Source organism: Aquarana catesbeiana, linkage group LG10 (genome assembly GCF_042186555.1).
Source record: "Aquarana catesbeiana isolate 2022-GZ linkage group LG10, ASM4218655v1, whole genome shotgun sequence".
Taxonomy (NCBI): domain Eukaryota; kingdom Metazoa; phylum Chordata; class Amphibia; order Anura; family Ranidae; genus Aquarana; species Aquarana catesbeiana.
In genome coordinates, this window is record NC_133333.1 from 41,776,797 (window position 1) to 41,791,993 (window position 15,197).

General features: G+C 41.6%; 1 protein-coding gene and 1 pseudogene across 1 annotated transcript in view; both read right to left on the bottom strand.

The window, feature by feature from the left end:
- Positions 1-15,197, bottom strand: part of LOC141110626 (uncharacterized) — a 116,285-nt gene that overhangs the window by 17,610 nt on the left and 83,478 nt on the right. The gene's annotated exons all lie outside the window — the stretch shown is intronic.
- Positions 5,585-5,703, bottom strand: LOC141111578 (5S ribosomal RNA; annotated as a pseudogene).

Here is a 15,197-nt window from a genome sequence, read left to right on the forward strand (position 1 = left end):
TATTTTAAATTTAAAAGAGAACAAAACTTTAATACTACTTTAATAGTGAACAATACTTTATTAAACAAGACAATAAAGTGTTATAAAAATGATATAAAACGTGTAAGAAATATATATGAATAGGTATAAAAATTTGAAAAAATGTAAAACTATTTATATATAAAAATATATTAATATAAAAAAAAAAATAACCAAAGGCTTATGAGATCAGATAAATAAGAGTATGGTATGGAGCAAAGCTGAGACATGATCAGTGGCATAGTTATATATATGAAATTAAAAATATTAAGGTAAAATAATAGACATATGCACTGACGAAAAATTAATTAATTTATTTTTTTCTGTTTTTCGGGTCATTTGTTATGATTGCAATTCATAAATTTGAAAAAATGTAAATTCGAAAAAATTCAGTAACTCGAAAAGACTCGGAAATTTGGAAATTCGAAAAAAAAATTGGAAAAATCTGAAATTCAAAAAAAAAGAGAAAAATCGGAAAATTAAAAATAAATCTGAAATTCGAAAAACAGAAAATTTAAAAATCTGAAATAATAACTAACTAATAATAACTTAACTATTATTAACTATTAAATTATAGGTATTGGAATTTCCTTTCAAATTTGGCTGTTAGTGACTGAATACCAATTTATCCGAAGTTAAGAATTATCCGAAATAACGAATGCTGCATCTAAACAAATGGAACAGAACAAATTGATAATAAATAATAATAATTATCAATTATAATTATCACCCCCCCACCCGAACCAGAAGTCTACAGCCATACCCATCTTAAAAATAATTCAATTTTTAATCCCAAAGTTCCAGGGGATCAGTGTATAGGGGCTTTTAAGCGTATGGTGGAGAGTGACCTGGCCAAAATGAAAACTAAGAAGTCAAGAAGCATCCACATTTGGAAAACCATTAAAGAAATCGGTCAAAAGAAGCAAGTGGTGATACGACCTGCCGACAAGGGGGGTGGACTAGTCATTTTGAAGAAAGAGGATTATGAGGAAGAGATGGAAAACCTACTGAAAGTAGAAAATACCTACAACAAACTGAAACATAACCCTAAGTTACAATATAAGAAGAAATTGAAGAAATTCGTAAAGAAAGGGTTGGAAGCAGGTATTCTTAATAAGAAAGAGGCTCAATATTTGATTCCCGAATCCACCAAAACCCCGGTCATATACCATCTGCCCAAAATACATAAAAGACTGAACAAACCACCGGGGAGGCCTATTATAAGTGGAGTGGACTCCCTATTCTCTAGACTGGGGGAATACATCGATCAATTCCTGAAACCCCTAGTGGTGGAAGGGAAGTCTTATCTTAGGGATAGCACCCAGTTGATTAATGAATTAAAAACTATTTCAGGGAGTGGCCAATGGCTATTGGCCACCATAGATGTGAATTCCCTGTATACGAGTATTTCTCAGAAAGACGGACTGAGAGGGGTAAAAAAAGCTTTGCATGAAAGATCTAAATTAAGACATGCACAGATTGAATTTATTCTGGAAGGATTGGAGCTGGCCATGGAGAGCAACTATTTCTGGTATAAGAAAGAGTTCTATGTTCAGAAAAAAGGGGTAGCCATGGGGGCTAAATACGCCCCCAGTGTGGCGAATTTATTTATGGACATGTTGGAAGAACGCTACATATATGGGATTTCGAGACCAGAAATTAAATTTTACCGCCGCTACATCGATGATGTCATCATTCTATGGGAAGGCAACCCGGACACATTTCAAAAATTTCTTGATGAACTCAATCAGAACACTTTTGGCATCTCGTTTACTGGAAAATCGGACTTTTACACGATTGATTATCTGGACCTTCAAATTTTTAAGGAAGGGGATGAATTGTTCACGAAAACATACTTCAAAACCACCGATCGTAATGGGTATATACCCATCTCCAGCTGTCACCACCCCAAATGGAAAGATAACATCCCTAAGGGACAGCTGTTGAGAATAAGGAGGAATTGTCGGAATGTTGAGGATTATTGTGAACAATCTGATATGTTGATTAAAAAATTCATTGATAAGGGTTACCATATCGATTCCCTACGGCAACTGAAAAATGAGATAATGAATCTGGACCGGGATTCCCTCTTAGTCACTAAGGGAAACAACACGCAAAGGGACTCGCCAGGGGACATAGCTTTTATCACGGGTTTTAACACTCAATACAGGAATATAGAACATATAGTGAGGAAATATTGGCCCATTTTAAAATCTGACAGAACGCTGGGGAACATTCTTACCAGAAAACCACGGTTTATTTACAGAAGGGCCCCTACCCTCAGGAACCAATTGGTACATAATGTTATAGACCCTCCAAAAAACATTAAGCTGTTCTCAGGCCTTAAAGGCTTTTATAGATGCCAGAATTGTCTGGGATGTCGGGTTAGCAAAAAGCAACCGAAGAAAAGGTCCTCTTTCTTTTCTAGAAAAGGTACAGAGTTTGACATTAGAGAATTGATTACGTGTAACACCACCCATGTGACCTACGTCATTGAGTGTCCCTGTCGGAAACAATATGTGGGCAGGACCACGAGACCCCTACGTGTGCGTATTAGGGAGCACATTACTAATATAAGAAAGGGGTTTCCTAAGCATAACCTTTCCAGGCACTTTGACGAGTTCCATCATAGAGATCCATCGGGTTTGGTGTTTTACGGTATAGACACGATCAAGGATAATTGGAGGGGGGGGAGTAAGAAGGTATTGATATCCCAAAACGAAACTAGATGGATATACCGTTTGGACAGTCTGGTCCCTAGAGGACTTAATTTGGACATCGATCTTAACTGTTTTTTATCTAATTTTTAATATCCATACGCACATAGGGACTTCACTTCATCCCTTCCGTTTACGGCATACAGTATGATATGTATATAATTATATAGGGTCCATGACTATATTGCCCCCTTCTGGTTCTTATTATAGCACAATATATGTCACGTGAGATAGCTAGTGTACTTTGGGCACTTATGTTCCCCCTTCCTAATTAAATCTTACTCTATGGTGTATCCCATTCATATATTTTTTAAGCTATAGTATCTTTCCTTTACTCATACACTAAATATGTTTTTGGATGTGGATGGTAATGTTGCTGTATATATGATCCCAGACTTGGATCTAAGGGCACATCCCTTGGGATCCGGAGCCTGGTTGACACTTTCCATATGGCATGTCCCAGGCCTCACATTAGAAATATTACAATCATTTTCGACCATATTCTCTCCGGTTTTTTATCTTAAAAAATTTTTTGGATTTTTATTTTATATGGTATCCGTTTTTAACCTTCTATTTTTATTCTTGTTTTATTCTGTCTGTTTATTTTTATTTTTATAATCTACTTAAATTGTCTAACGTATTGTGGAACTAGGGATATTTAGAATAATCTTTTTGTTTCAATGAATCTTTTGAGAGAATTTTCTGAAAAAATGTTTAAGATAGTTCTTGATGACTATTTATATGTGTTTTTTATGAATATTTATATATGTATTTACTCATGAGTATTTATATACAGGCATCTCATTAATAGGCCAGTCTTTACATTATGGCATTATATATGATCTGGTGTATATGACATTATATTGTTTGTATCGATAAGGCCCTTCCTTTTTTCATTTCCCTTCTGCTACATGGATTTCTGTACTATATATTAGATATCTATTTCGTTGTAGTATGGATTGTTTTGTTAAAATGGTGGCATTAAGTTATTGGTACACACGGAGGCGCTCTTTCTCATTTTACCTGGAACCTATTATCTATTGCTTTAACTCCCACTAGGGGGTGTCCGACAGCATATCCCCCATTTTGCACTACATCGAATCCTCCCATTTTCTATTAACAGGGTGGATGTGCTCGTCATACACCGCTCTTTTCGATTGGCTTCCGTGGCGCCTCCGTGCAGTATTTATAGACGTATGGTGTACCAAGATGGCCGCGCCTCAGATGACGTCTTGATGACGAAACGCGTAAGGCGTGGTCTCTTGGTACGCATACGTCTTTTTATCCTTTCGTTGTTGTCCTGCACTTCCGGCATCGGCAGACGGCTGTGGAACGCACGCCGCTCACACTGCTCTGTCTGCGGCTTCTCACGTGGAGTCAGCCGGCAGAGTGCCATTTGTTTTTGTTTTTATTTGTTTTAATCTTCGGATTTTATCTATTCCTGTTGTGAGCTTAAGTTTAATAAATTTACTTTCGGAATTACACTATGAGGCTCTTCTCTTCTCCCTGCACATGATAACTGTTCCGGATGGATGTCCTCTGAGAACGATCTGGTGACACAAGTGATAAAAGGTGGTGAGGGGGACACCGACCGATTGGATCATCAGATTTGGATCTACATGCTCATTACCCCTGCAGGGGTTGGGCACTCTGGTGAGTGGGGGCACTAGAGGGGACTCCACCCTGGACAGTATACAACTATTGGGACGGACTTACCTCTGAAGATGCACTAGCCTGTTGCACTAGAACTGTTTTACTGAACGACAGAACTAATATTCACGGCACTTGTTGTTTTTGTGTTGCTTTTTGATAACAATTTTGTGGTTACCTGGACTTTGTCAATAATATAATTTTTTAATATTTGGCTACACCAGTATACACACTTATTTATAGTGGGCAACAGTGTGTTTGCCCCCACTCTTAGGTATAACTCACTTATATTTTTTACTGCATTTTTTATATTATATATTTTATATTTTTTATTGCACTTTTTATTGCATAAACATCATTCATTCTCAGTGGACTCTGACAACCACTTTCTACACACACTTGACCGATCACTTATTGTTTGGAGTTCCATTTTTTACACATCTTTTATGTATTATATTCTTTTTTACTTTGGGTAGTCTGCACATTTTGGTGACCATTCCTAGCACTTATTTTTATTTTTCTAACAGCATTTACACTGTGCTACATTTTTCATTCATTTATAATTGGGGTAAAATGTTTTCCTTGGAGTAGCAGTTTGTTTATAGTGGATCTCTTTATCTCATACTAGTGAACAGCGCCAATCCCCTAATTCAGATTTAATAATAATATTATTCATTTTCTTTTCTAACACAGCTGAGTGAACTGCGAGCGCCAAGCATGGCGCTCGCTGCTTACCTTTTTTGACACCTATTAGAGCCTATGGCTCTAATCAGGTGCTTCAAAAAATACCCCGCGGCTGTAATTCAGAGGCCAAAATCCATTTTTTTCCCCAATTTGTTCAGTAACCACATGCAGAGTGTCTCCAGAGAAGCATGCATGCAGGGTACAGTTTGCTGATGTCCCACTTCCAGCCTTCAAAAAAGTTCAACGATCCACCTCAATGATTGATTACTGCAGCCAGTGTTATATTATATTATATCCAAAAGTTCAACGCTCCGCCTCAATGATTGATTACTGCAGCCAGTGTTGTTATATTATATTATATCCTTCCCTCATGAGCCATATGCTGCCGTGCTCTCTCATTACTTACCTTCTAGCTCCGCTTGAGCCATGCGAAGAACGGAGCTGACAACGTCACTTCCGGTTTCCATCTGTTCCACAAAACCCTAAAGCAACCTCTAAATTTTTTTTTTTTTTAAAGCCTACGGCACCTGGTATTCCCAGGCGGTCTCCCATCCAGGTACTAACCAGGCCTGACTCTGCTTAGCCTCTGAGATCAGACGAGATCGGGCGCTTTCAGGGTGATGTGGCCGTAGGCGTCTAAATTTAAACAACAATGCTCCCGCCCGTAGTATCACTAAAAAAGCTGCTCGGCGCTATGGATTGCGCCGCAAAGCAGGTGAAAATCCTGCAAATGAAGCGCCACGTTGGCAATCTCGTGATTGCATTGATGTGGTGCTTCCCATAGTGCACTGTGTCCAGTGCCCGAACACAATGCACTTAGTGCATGCACTTAGGACATTTTTTTAAATTTTTTTCTCAAATATCACCACTATAATGAGTTTTGGGGTTTAAACAGTGACGGCGTGTCCATAAGGGCACACGGGCGCCGCCCCCTCTCTCCAGCCACCCCTCTATCACCAATAGATAGATTCATGCATTGCATGAATCTCTCTATGGCCGCCGCTGCCACCCCGTATTCAGGTGCCCAGCCCCTTTTTGGGAGCCAGGCGCCTGAATTACAGCGGCGGGGTATTTTTTTTTTTGAAGCACCTGATTAGAGCCATAGGTTCTAATAGGTGTCAAAAAAAGTAAGTGCCATGCACAGTGGGAGCATTTGATGGGCACAGTGGAAGCATTTGATGGCATAGTGGGAACATTTGATGGACACAGTGGGAGCATTTGATGGCACAGTGGCTGTGTTTGATGGCACAGTGGCTGCTTTTGGGCACAGTGGGGGCTATTGATGGGCACAGTGGCTGCATTTGATGGTACAGTGAGGCTGCAATTGATGTTTTTTTTTTTCAGTTTGTTTGTGCCCTCCCCCCAAAAAAATTTTGAGCCCCAGCCGCCACTGACTATAGGGGAATACATACAGTATCTCAAAAAAGTGAGTACACCCCTCACATTTTGTAAATATTGTATTATATCTTTTCATGTGACAACAATGAAGAAATTACACTTTGCTACAATGTAAAGTAGTGAGTGTACAGCTTGTATAACAGTGTAAATTTGCTGTCCAACTCATAGGGACCCCGCGGGCTCCTAATTTGCCTGCTCTATCGCACTGGCTGCTATGTTTGCATGCCCTGTCCTTGGCCAGCTCCTCTGGGTTCCTCTCTCCTGGTTAACGCAGCGCCGTCCAGCTCAGTGTTCTCTCCAGCCCCCCCCAAGTCGGCTACATCCATTCCTTTCTGCAGTGCTCCGGAGATTCTCTGCACACTTCCCCCGCGCTAAGGAAGTTTAAGGACACATGTGAAGCAGCCCTATGAGAGATTGAGGACATTGCAGGCTTGTCTGCCAGCCCCCACCTCCTCCCCGTCATACTAGGATCTCTCTCGCCTTGGAGATATGCTGATCGCCCTGTCTGTACTGCTGCTGGAGGGAGCCCAGCCAGGCAACCATGGATGAGTGCTCTGCAGCTTGGTTATTGTAAGTGAGTTGACCCCATATCCCCTCACACCATCCCATACCCCACCCCTCCTTCCCTGGGGACAGGGCCCCCCATCATCTCCCCTGGGGACAGGGCCCCCATCATCTCACCTGGGGACAGGGACCCCATCTTCCTTGAGGACAGGGCCCCATCATCCTCTCCCCTGGGGACAGGGCCCCCACCATCTTCCCTGGGGACAGGGCCCCCACCATCTTCCCTGGGGACAGGGCCCCCGTCATCTCCCCTGGGGACAGGACCCCTTCATCTCCCCTGGAGACAGGGCCCCTTCATTTCCCCTGGGGACAGGGCCTCCCATTATCTCCCCTGGGGACAGGGCCCCCCATTATCTCCCCTGGGGATAGGGCCCCATCATCTTCCCTGGGGACAGGGCCCCCCCATTATCTCCCCTGGGGACAGGACCCCCATCATCACCCCGGGGGACAGGGCCCCCATCATCTCCCCTGGGGACGGTGCCCCCATCATCTCCCCTGGGGACAGGGCCCCCACCATCTTCCCTGGGGACAGGGCCCCCCATAATCTCCCCTGGGTACAGGGCCCCCCATCATCACCCCTGGGGACATGGGCACCCCCATCATCTTCCCTGGGGACATGGCCCCTTCATCTCCCCTGGGGACAGGGCCCCTTCATATCCCCTGGGGACAGGGCCTCCCATCATATCCCCTGGGGACAGTGCCCCCCATCATCTCCCCTGAGGACATGGGCCCCCCATCATCTTCCCTGGGGACAGGGCCCCCACAATCTTCCTTGGGGACAGGGCCCCCCATCATCTCCCCTGGGGACATGGCCCCTTCATCTCCCCTGGGGACAGGGCCCCTTCATATCCCCTGGGGACAGGGCCTCCCATCATCTCCCCTGGGGACAGGGACCCCCCATTATCTCCCCTGGGGACAGGGCCCCCACCATCTTCCCTGGGGACAGAAATCTTTCTGGATTTTTTTTTTTAATCTTTATTTTAATCTTTCAAAAAATGGGAAAATAATACAAACACAAACATTCCCAGGAGGTTTACAAAAATATTCCGTAAAGAGACATCATCAGGGTTCTACAAACAAGATGGGATGGGCAAAAAACACCATCAAACTAATAGCAGAGGAAAATGCCATGAACCCAACCATGAATATGGAGAGGTGCGAGGGGGAATGTGGGGGAGGGGAGAGGGAAGGGGGGAGAGAAAAAAAGAGAGGGGGAATATAAGAGAAAAATACCATAAGTGTGGCCACATAGTGGAGAGCAGGGGGCATGAAAGCCCATCCATCTCCAAGGAAAAAGAAAACGTATACATAACAATTCCTGGTTAGCAAGCCTCAGTATGAAGCATTAAAAGCAAAACATAACTTAACAACTCTCCATAGTTACAACATTAATTGTTTATACAAGTCAGAGGAAAAAAAATCTATCTATAAGGCCCAACATTTGTAGAATTTTAAGTAGGTATTGGTGCATTGATGCCTCCACTCCTCCAGTACCATAATACACGTAAAAGCCAGTAAATTAGAATATTTTGAAAAACTTGATTTATTTCAGTAATTGCATTCAAAAGGTGTAACTTGTACATTATATTTATTCATTGCACACAGACTGATGCATTCAAATGTTTATTTCATTTAATTTTGATGATTTGAAGTGGCAACAAATGAAAATCCAAAATTCCGTGTGTCACAAAATTAGAATATTGTGTAAGGGTTAAATTTTGAAGACACCTGGTGCCACAAACTAATCAGCTGATTAACTCAAAACACCTGCAAAGGGCTTTAAATGGTCTCTCAGTCCAGTTCTGAAGCCTACACAAACATGGGGAAGACTTCAGATTTGACAGCTGTCCAAAAGGCGACCATCGACACATTGCACAAGGAGGGAAAGACACAAAAGGTTATTGCTGAAGAGGCTGGCTGTTCTCAGAGCTCTGTGTCCAAACACATTAATAGAGAGGCAAAGGGAAGGAAAAACTGTGGTCAGAAAAAGTGTACAAGCGATAGGGATCACCGCGCCCTAGTCAAGATTGTGAAAAAAAACCCATTCAAAAATGTGGGGGAGATTCACAAGGAGTGGACAGCTGCTGGAGTCAGTGCTTCAAGATCCACCACCAAGAGACGCTTGAAAGACATGGGTTTCAACTGCCGCATACCTCGTGTCAAGCCACTGTTGACCAAGAAACAGCGCGAAAACCGTCTCACCTGGGCTAAGGAAAAAAAGAGCTGGACTGCTGCTGAGTGGTCCAAAGTCATGTTTTCTGACGAAAGCAAATTTTGCATTTCCTTTGGAAATCGAGGTCCCAGAGTCTGGAGGAAGACAGGAGAGGCACAGGATCCACGTTGCCTGAAGTCTAGTGTAAAGTTTCCACCATCAGTGATGGTTTGGGGTGCCATGTCATCTGCTGGTGTCGGTCCACTCTGTTTCCTGAGATCCAGGGTCAACGCAGCCGTCTACCAGCAAGTTTTAGAGCACTTCATGCTTCCTGCTGCTGACCTGCTCTATGGAGATGGAGATTTCAGGTTCCAACAGGACTTGGCGCCTGCACACAGCGCAAAATCTACCCGTGCCTGGTTTACGGACCATGGTATTTCTGTTCTAAATTGGCCAGCCAACTCCCCTGACCTTAGCCCCATAGAAAATCTGTGGGGTATTGTGAAAAGGAAGATGCAGAATGCCAGACCCAACAACGCAGAAGAGTTGAAGGCCACTATCAGAGCAACCTGGGCTCTCATAACACCTGAGCAGTGCCAGAAACTCATCGACTCCATGCCACGCCGCATTAATGCAGTAATTGAGGCAAAAGGAGCTCCAACCAAGTATTGAGTATTGTACATGCTCATATTTTTAATTTTCATACTTTTCAGTTGGCCAACATTTCTAAAAAATCCCTTTTTTGTATTAGCCTTAAGTAATATTCTAATTTTGTGACACACGGAATTTTGGATTTTCATTTGTTGCCACTTCAAATCATCAAAATTAAATGAAATAAACATTTGAATGCATCAGTCTGTGTGCAATGAATAAATATAATGTACAAGTTACACCTTTTGAATGCAATTACTGAAATAAATCAAGTTTTTCAAAATATTCTAATTTACTGGCTTTTACCTGTATCTTGTATCCTCAATATCCATTCTTTGATTGCAGGGCCCACCGGTGATTTCCAGTGGATTGGGATAAGATATTTGCCAGCATTGAGGAGGTGAGCCATCAAGGAGCGTTTAATAGGACCCCACCGAAATACCATAGGGAGAGAGTCATCTGCAATCTGGTATTTTGTCACCTTAATAATTAGGTTACGGACTTCAACCCAAAAAGGTCGGATAACAGGACATTCCCACCAAGAATCTAAGAAGGTGCCTTTCTATCCGCAACCCCTCCAGCAAAGATCAGACACTGTCGGAAATATGCAAGACAGTTTGTCAGGTACCCTATACCACCTTGACAAGAATTTATAACAACATTCTTGGGCTTTTGAGTTGACTAAAGAAGTGTGAGCTAATGTTGTAATCTTCTCAATGCTAGAACCAGATAGCCATCTACCCAAATCCTTCTCCCATTCCTTAATGTAATAGGGGGACATAGTGGTTAGCTTCTCTAGTGAAAGTTTATACAATTTGGAGAGTTAGTGGGTTGAGTCATCTCTATCCAGGCACATAACCTCAAACCCAGTTCAGGAATCACTGAGTCTCAAACCATCCCGTGATGTTTAAAACATTTTTTTTAGCTGGATATGCTTCCAACCACCCCAGGACAACATTCCCCATTCTGCTAGGGATTTCAAGTTAGTACCTGTCATAAAGTGGAAGCCACAGATTTCTTGAGCTCCTCCCCAAGACATAAAAATAAGGCCAAGTCTTCCCCTGGGGTAAACCAAGGATAGCCTCCCAGTGGGGAAAGTGGTGCTGTATTATATTTACATGTTCTGTCTTTTGCTCAGGTATTAGGAGCTTTGGGACCTACCATTCATTACCAACTTCTATGCTACTGTATGAAGGGGAATCTTCCCTAGCGTTGCCACAATGTCTTCATGAAGGTCTTCTGGTTTTGGTTAACTACTCCATTTTTCTTCCTTAGCTTACCCAGTCATCTTCTAGGTTTGTTTTTATCTCTCAAGACAAGTGTATGAACAGAGCACTATGAATTAGAATTTCACAGACAATAATATAATAATTTTTGCCTGAACCTGTAACTGATTTCATTATGACACTAAGCACAGTGGCCAGTCTATTTTCTGTCACTATTTTGAGATAAAAGAGGGGCTTTAAACAGATATTATTCTATGGAATTATTGCAGGTTAACAGTGTGTGAGACTGTACACACATGTATCCTATATAAATCAATTAACTCATTTTGTAATGAATAGCATTTATATTGGATAAACAGTTAGGGATTTGTAGCAATTTTGGAAGCTTTCTATCACCTTCCAACCTCAGTATTCTACCTCCAAATATGTCAATAATTTCACAGTTTTAAATTCTACTTCAGTTTCAAGTGATTTGTTGCCTTAAAGGCTTTTTCAGTTGGCATAATCTTTTAAGGTTTTTATCAAGTCACGCCACATTTTTGATACACTTTTTCTCCTAAACTAGAACAAATGTCAACTAAGAATGGCAGAGAGATGTAATTAAAGCTTTTAGAATTGTCACAAATTATGTTGGCCAAACACAAAGCTATAATAATTACATTTATACCAATTTTGATAATTTCTAGTTAGCTTTTGATCCCAAAAATCAGCAAAAGAAGAATGTTATCTCCCACCAACAGTTTTTATATACACTTTAAGATTAACTAAATTGTTGTCCTCCTTGAACTTGCCCTGGTCTTGACTTTTTTTTTTGCTTTGTCCCTCTCTTTCTGTTGGCAGTGAAAAGCCAACACTCAGTCACATACACAACCCCAAAAAAATACTTTTCCCGCACGCACCTGTTGGTATTAGGTATAAGGAGCCAACTCACCAGGCTATTTATACCAAATTGCTGTTTTTTAGAACTTTGTATGAGGCATACACAAAAACACACGCACATGCAAAAATATGCATTTAAACAATATGATCTTTCCTGAAACTTTAGCTATTTTGCATTCATTCTTTCAAAAAGCAGTATTATACCTATCAATGGAAAATGTATGTCTTTTGATGCTTTTAAGGGCACCTCCAGACAATAATGGAATGTAAGTCATATAATTCTATGCTTTACCACTTGTTATTACCACTTTTGAGGATCTGAGGATGTCACTTGGCTTCTGTCCTCAGGTAAAAAAAGATTTGTACAAGAGATTAACAAGGAATTTAAAATTTTGAAGACAAGCATTTGGGGTCAGAAGTGCTGCTTGGATCAAGAAGGGAACACCACTTGTCCTGAATGTTAATGCAAATAAAAACATATTATGGGCAGCATTCAGTTGTTTTTGTTGCAAGTGTGCTATTATGGCTACAATCATCACAAGCAAGTTAGTAAATCGAATTTTAAATAGTTTTTCTCATCTACTCTGATTGGTCATTTACCTTGTAGAGTCATAAGCTCAATTATTATTTTTGTATATAAAAAAACTTTCGGCGATTAGTGTGTTACCATATGACAGGAACTGCACTCACAATTGTCTGAATATTAGATAAATAACAATTGGTAAGTAGTTAAAAGTGCGCATCCACATATACTCAAATTCCAGCAAATGTCCACAATCTCTGTGTAACAAGTACAAGAACATGGGGGTATCTGTGATTAGACTCCAGAGTGTGCCAATAAATCAATAAACTGATACAATAATCCAAAGGAGTGCCATGCTCCTATTCCCCCATGATGTTCTCTACCAATGAAACACATTGAGCCACTGTTACTCTGGTAAGAGGCTGTGGAGTGCTTCTTGGTGAAGGGCACGGATGATGAACACTTATCCACTGGCCGACAATTTTTTGGAGGACGTTTTATCTGTTTTTTCACTTGGCACTTTTATTTTTTGAACACTTATATATGCATGTTCTGGTATTTGTTACACAGTGATTCTGAACATTTGGTGTAATTTGAGTATATATGAATGCACCTTTATTAATTAATTGATTAAAAACAGAACAGAAATTTTGGGACTTTAAATGAGGTTTAATAGGGGGCGTTCAAATCTCCTCCTCCAATATATACGAAGAAAAGAGAGCAAAGGGCAGGACTTTAAATGAAGCACACGGGGGCAGATATACAAATCAGGTAAAAAGCAGGTTTTATTGTATTCAAAATGGTCATATATTCACATAGTTTTTATTTGCACATGGCTGCTATTATTACTCTATATTTCGTCAAAGTATACATTCCAACAAGGACTTATATTTGCATTACATGAACAGTTAAATAGCTAAAATCACAAGTAGGAGATATATGACACATACAAAGGGTTACAAAAGGAAACAATAAATGGAAATGGAACATTCATACATGGTTAATAGTAGGGTACGCCTATAGGTAGATGTAAGCTCTATGCGTTTCGGGACCTTAAAGCCACTCGTCAGGAGCAAAACCAAGGGTAACCTAGGGATATGGAAAACAGTCATATTTAAGAGGGAGAAAAAACTTGGGAAAAATGGTGGGCAAATGTAGAGTATGTCCCCCACATAGTACATTTAACCCATCAAACTTACACACATATACTTGCGCAAAGGCAGCGGGGCCCCACAATTCAAGCCAGCCAATGATATCACGTCCCGGAGCTGAGGGGGCCCTGCCGGGTGCCGGGCGGCACACCAACAACCCAGGCACCCCCCCAAAAGGGTCACAAAGGAAATAACGATGGAGAGTGATGGGATGAGAACCAAAAAATGAGTGGGGCGGTGATCCCCAGGAAGAGAGGAGAGCCTGTGAAAAATAAGTGACATGTATATTAAACTAATGACAAAAGTGTAAAGTATGTGGGAATGGGAAATGTGTGACATGTGTATTGAACTAATGGCAAAAGTGTAAAGTAGGTGAGAATGAGTATATATGAATGCACCTTTATAACTACTAGCCAATTATTATCTTTACTGTATATAATATGATACCCTGTCAGCCTATTGTCAGAAGTACCGCACAAAATATACAGCCGTTGCCAAAAGTTTTGAGAATGACACAAATATTACATTTTCACAAAGTCTGCTACTTCAGAGTTTTTAGATCTTTATATCGGATGTTAATATGGTATACTGAAGTATAATTACAAGCATTTCATAAGTATCAAAGGCTTTTATTGACAATTACATTAAGTTTATGCATAGAGTCAAAATTTGCGGTGTTGACCCTTCTTTTTCAAGACCTCTGAAATTTGCCCTGGCATACTGTCAATCAACTTCTGGGCCACATCCTGACTAATGGCAGCCCATTTTTGCATAATCAATGCTTGGAGTTTGCTAGAATTTGTGGGGGCTTTTTGTGCACCCACCTTTCGAGGATTGACCACAAGTTCTCAAAGAGATTAAGGTTTCAACCCCCCCCCCCCACAGCACTGCCCCTTTTTTACATCAATCCTCCCTACAGCACTGCAACCTCGTTATGTCGCCCCCCCACAACACTGTCCTACTTCGCATCACCCCCCACAGCACTGCCACCCTTTACATCACCCCCCACAGCACTGCTCTCCTTTACATCCCCCCCCACACACAGCACTGCTTCCCATTCTTATCACCATCTCCCCCACCCCACAATAATGTACTCTGCCCTATTCACAACTGCCCCCCTTTAAATCACCACCCCCACACACACATCACTTCCCCCCATGCATCTTCACAGCCATGTTTTCTTGCCCATGGTTCCTAGCTTACACAGAGCGGAGAGCAGGAGGTACAGCAGCACTGAATGGAGGGAGAAGCGGGAGCTGCAGGGGTTAACTTTCCATATTTACAAACTGATGATTGGTTGCTAGGACTGCCTGGTTTCCTAGCAATCCTTCACATGCTAGTCAATCATGGAAAGTTAACTCTTGCAGTTCCTGCTCCCACCTTCCATCCAGTGTGGCTGTGCCTCCTGCTCTCCTTTCATTGATGTCCTGCCTCTCACTCTGACTTGAGAATGACAGAGGTGGAGGCCAGGGGGAAAGAAGCGGCTCATAAATGGCATGACCACGTGTCTGAATGGGGCAGTGACTGGGTCTAGAACTAGACCGTAGTCCGCCATTTAGTTATGCTTGGTTTAAAGGTAGGCTA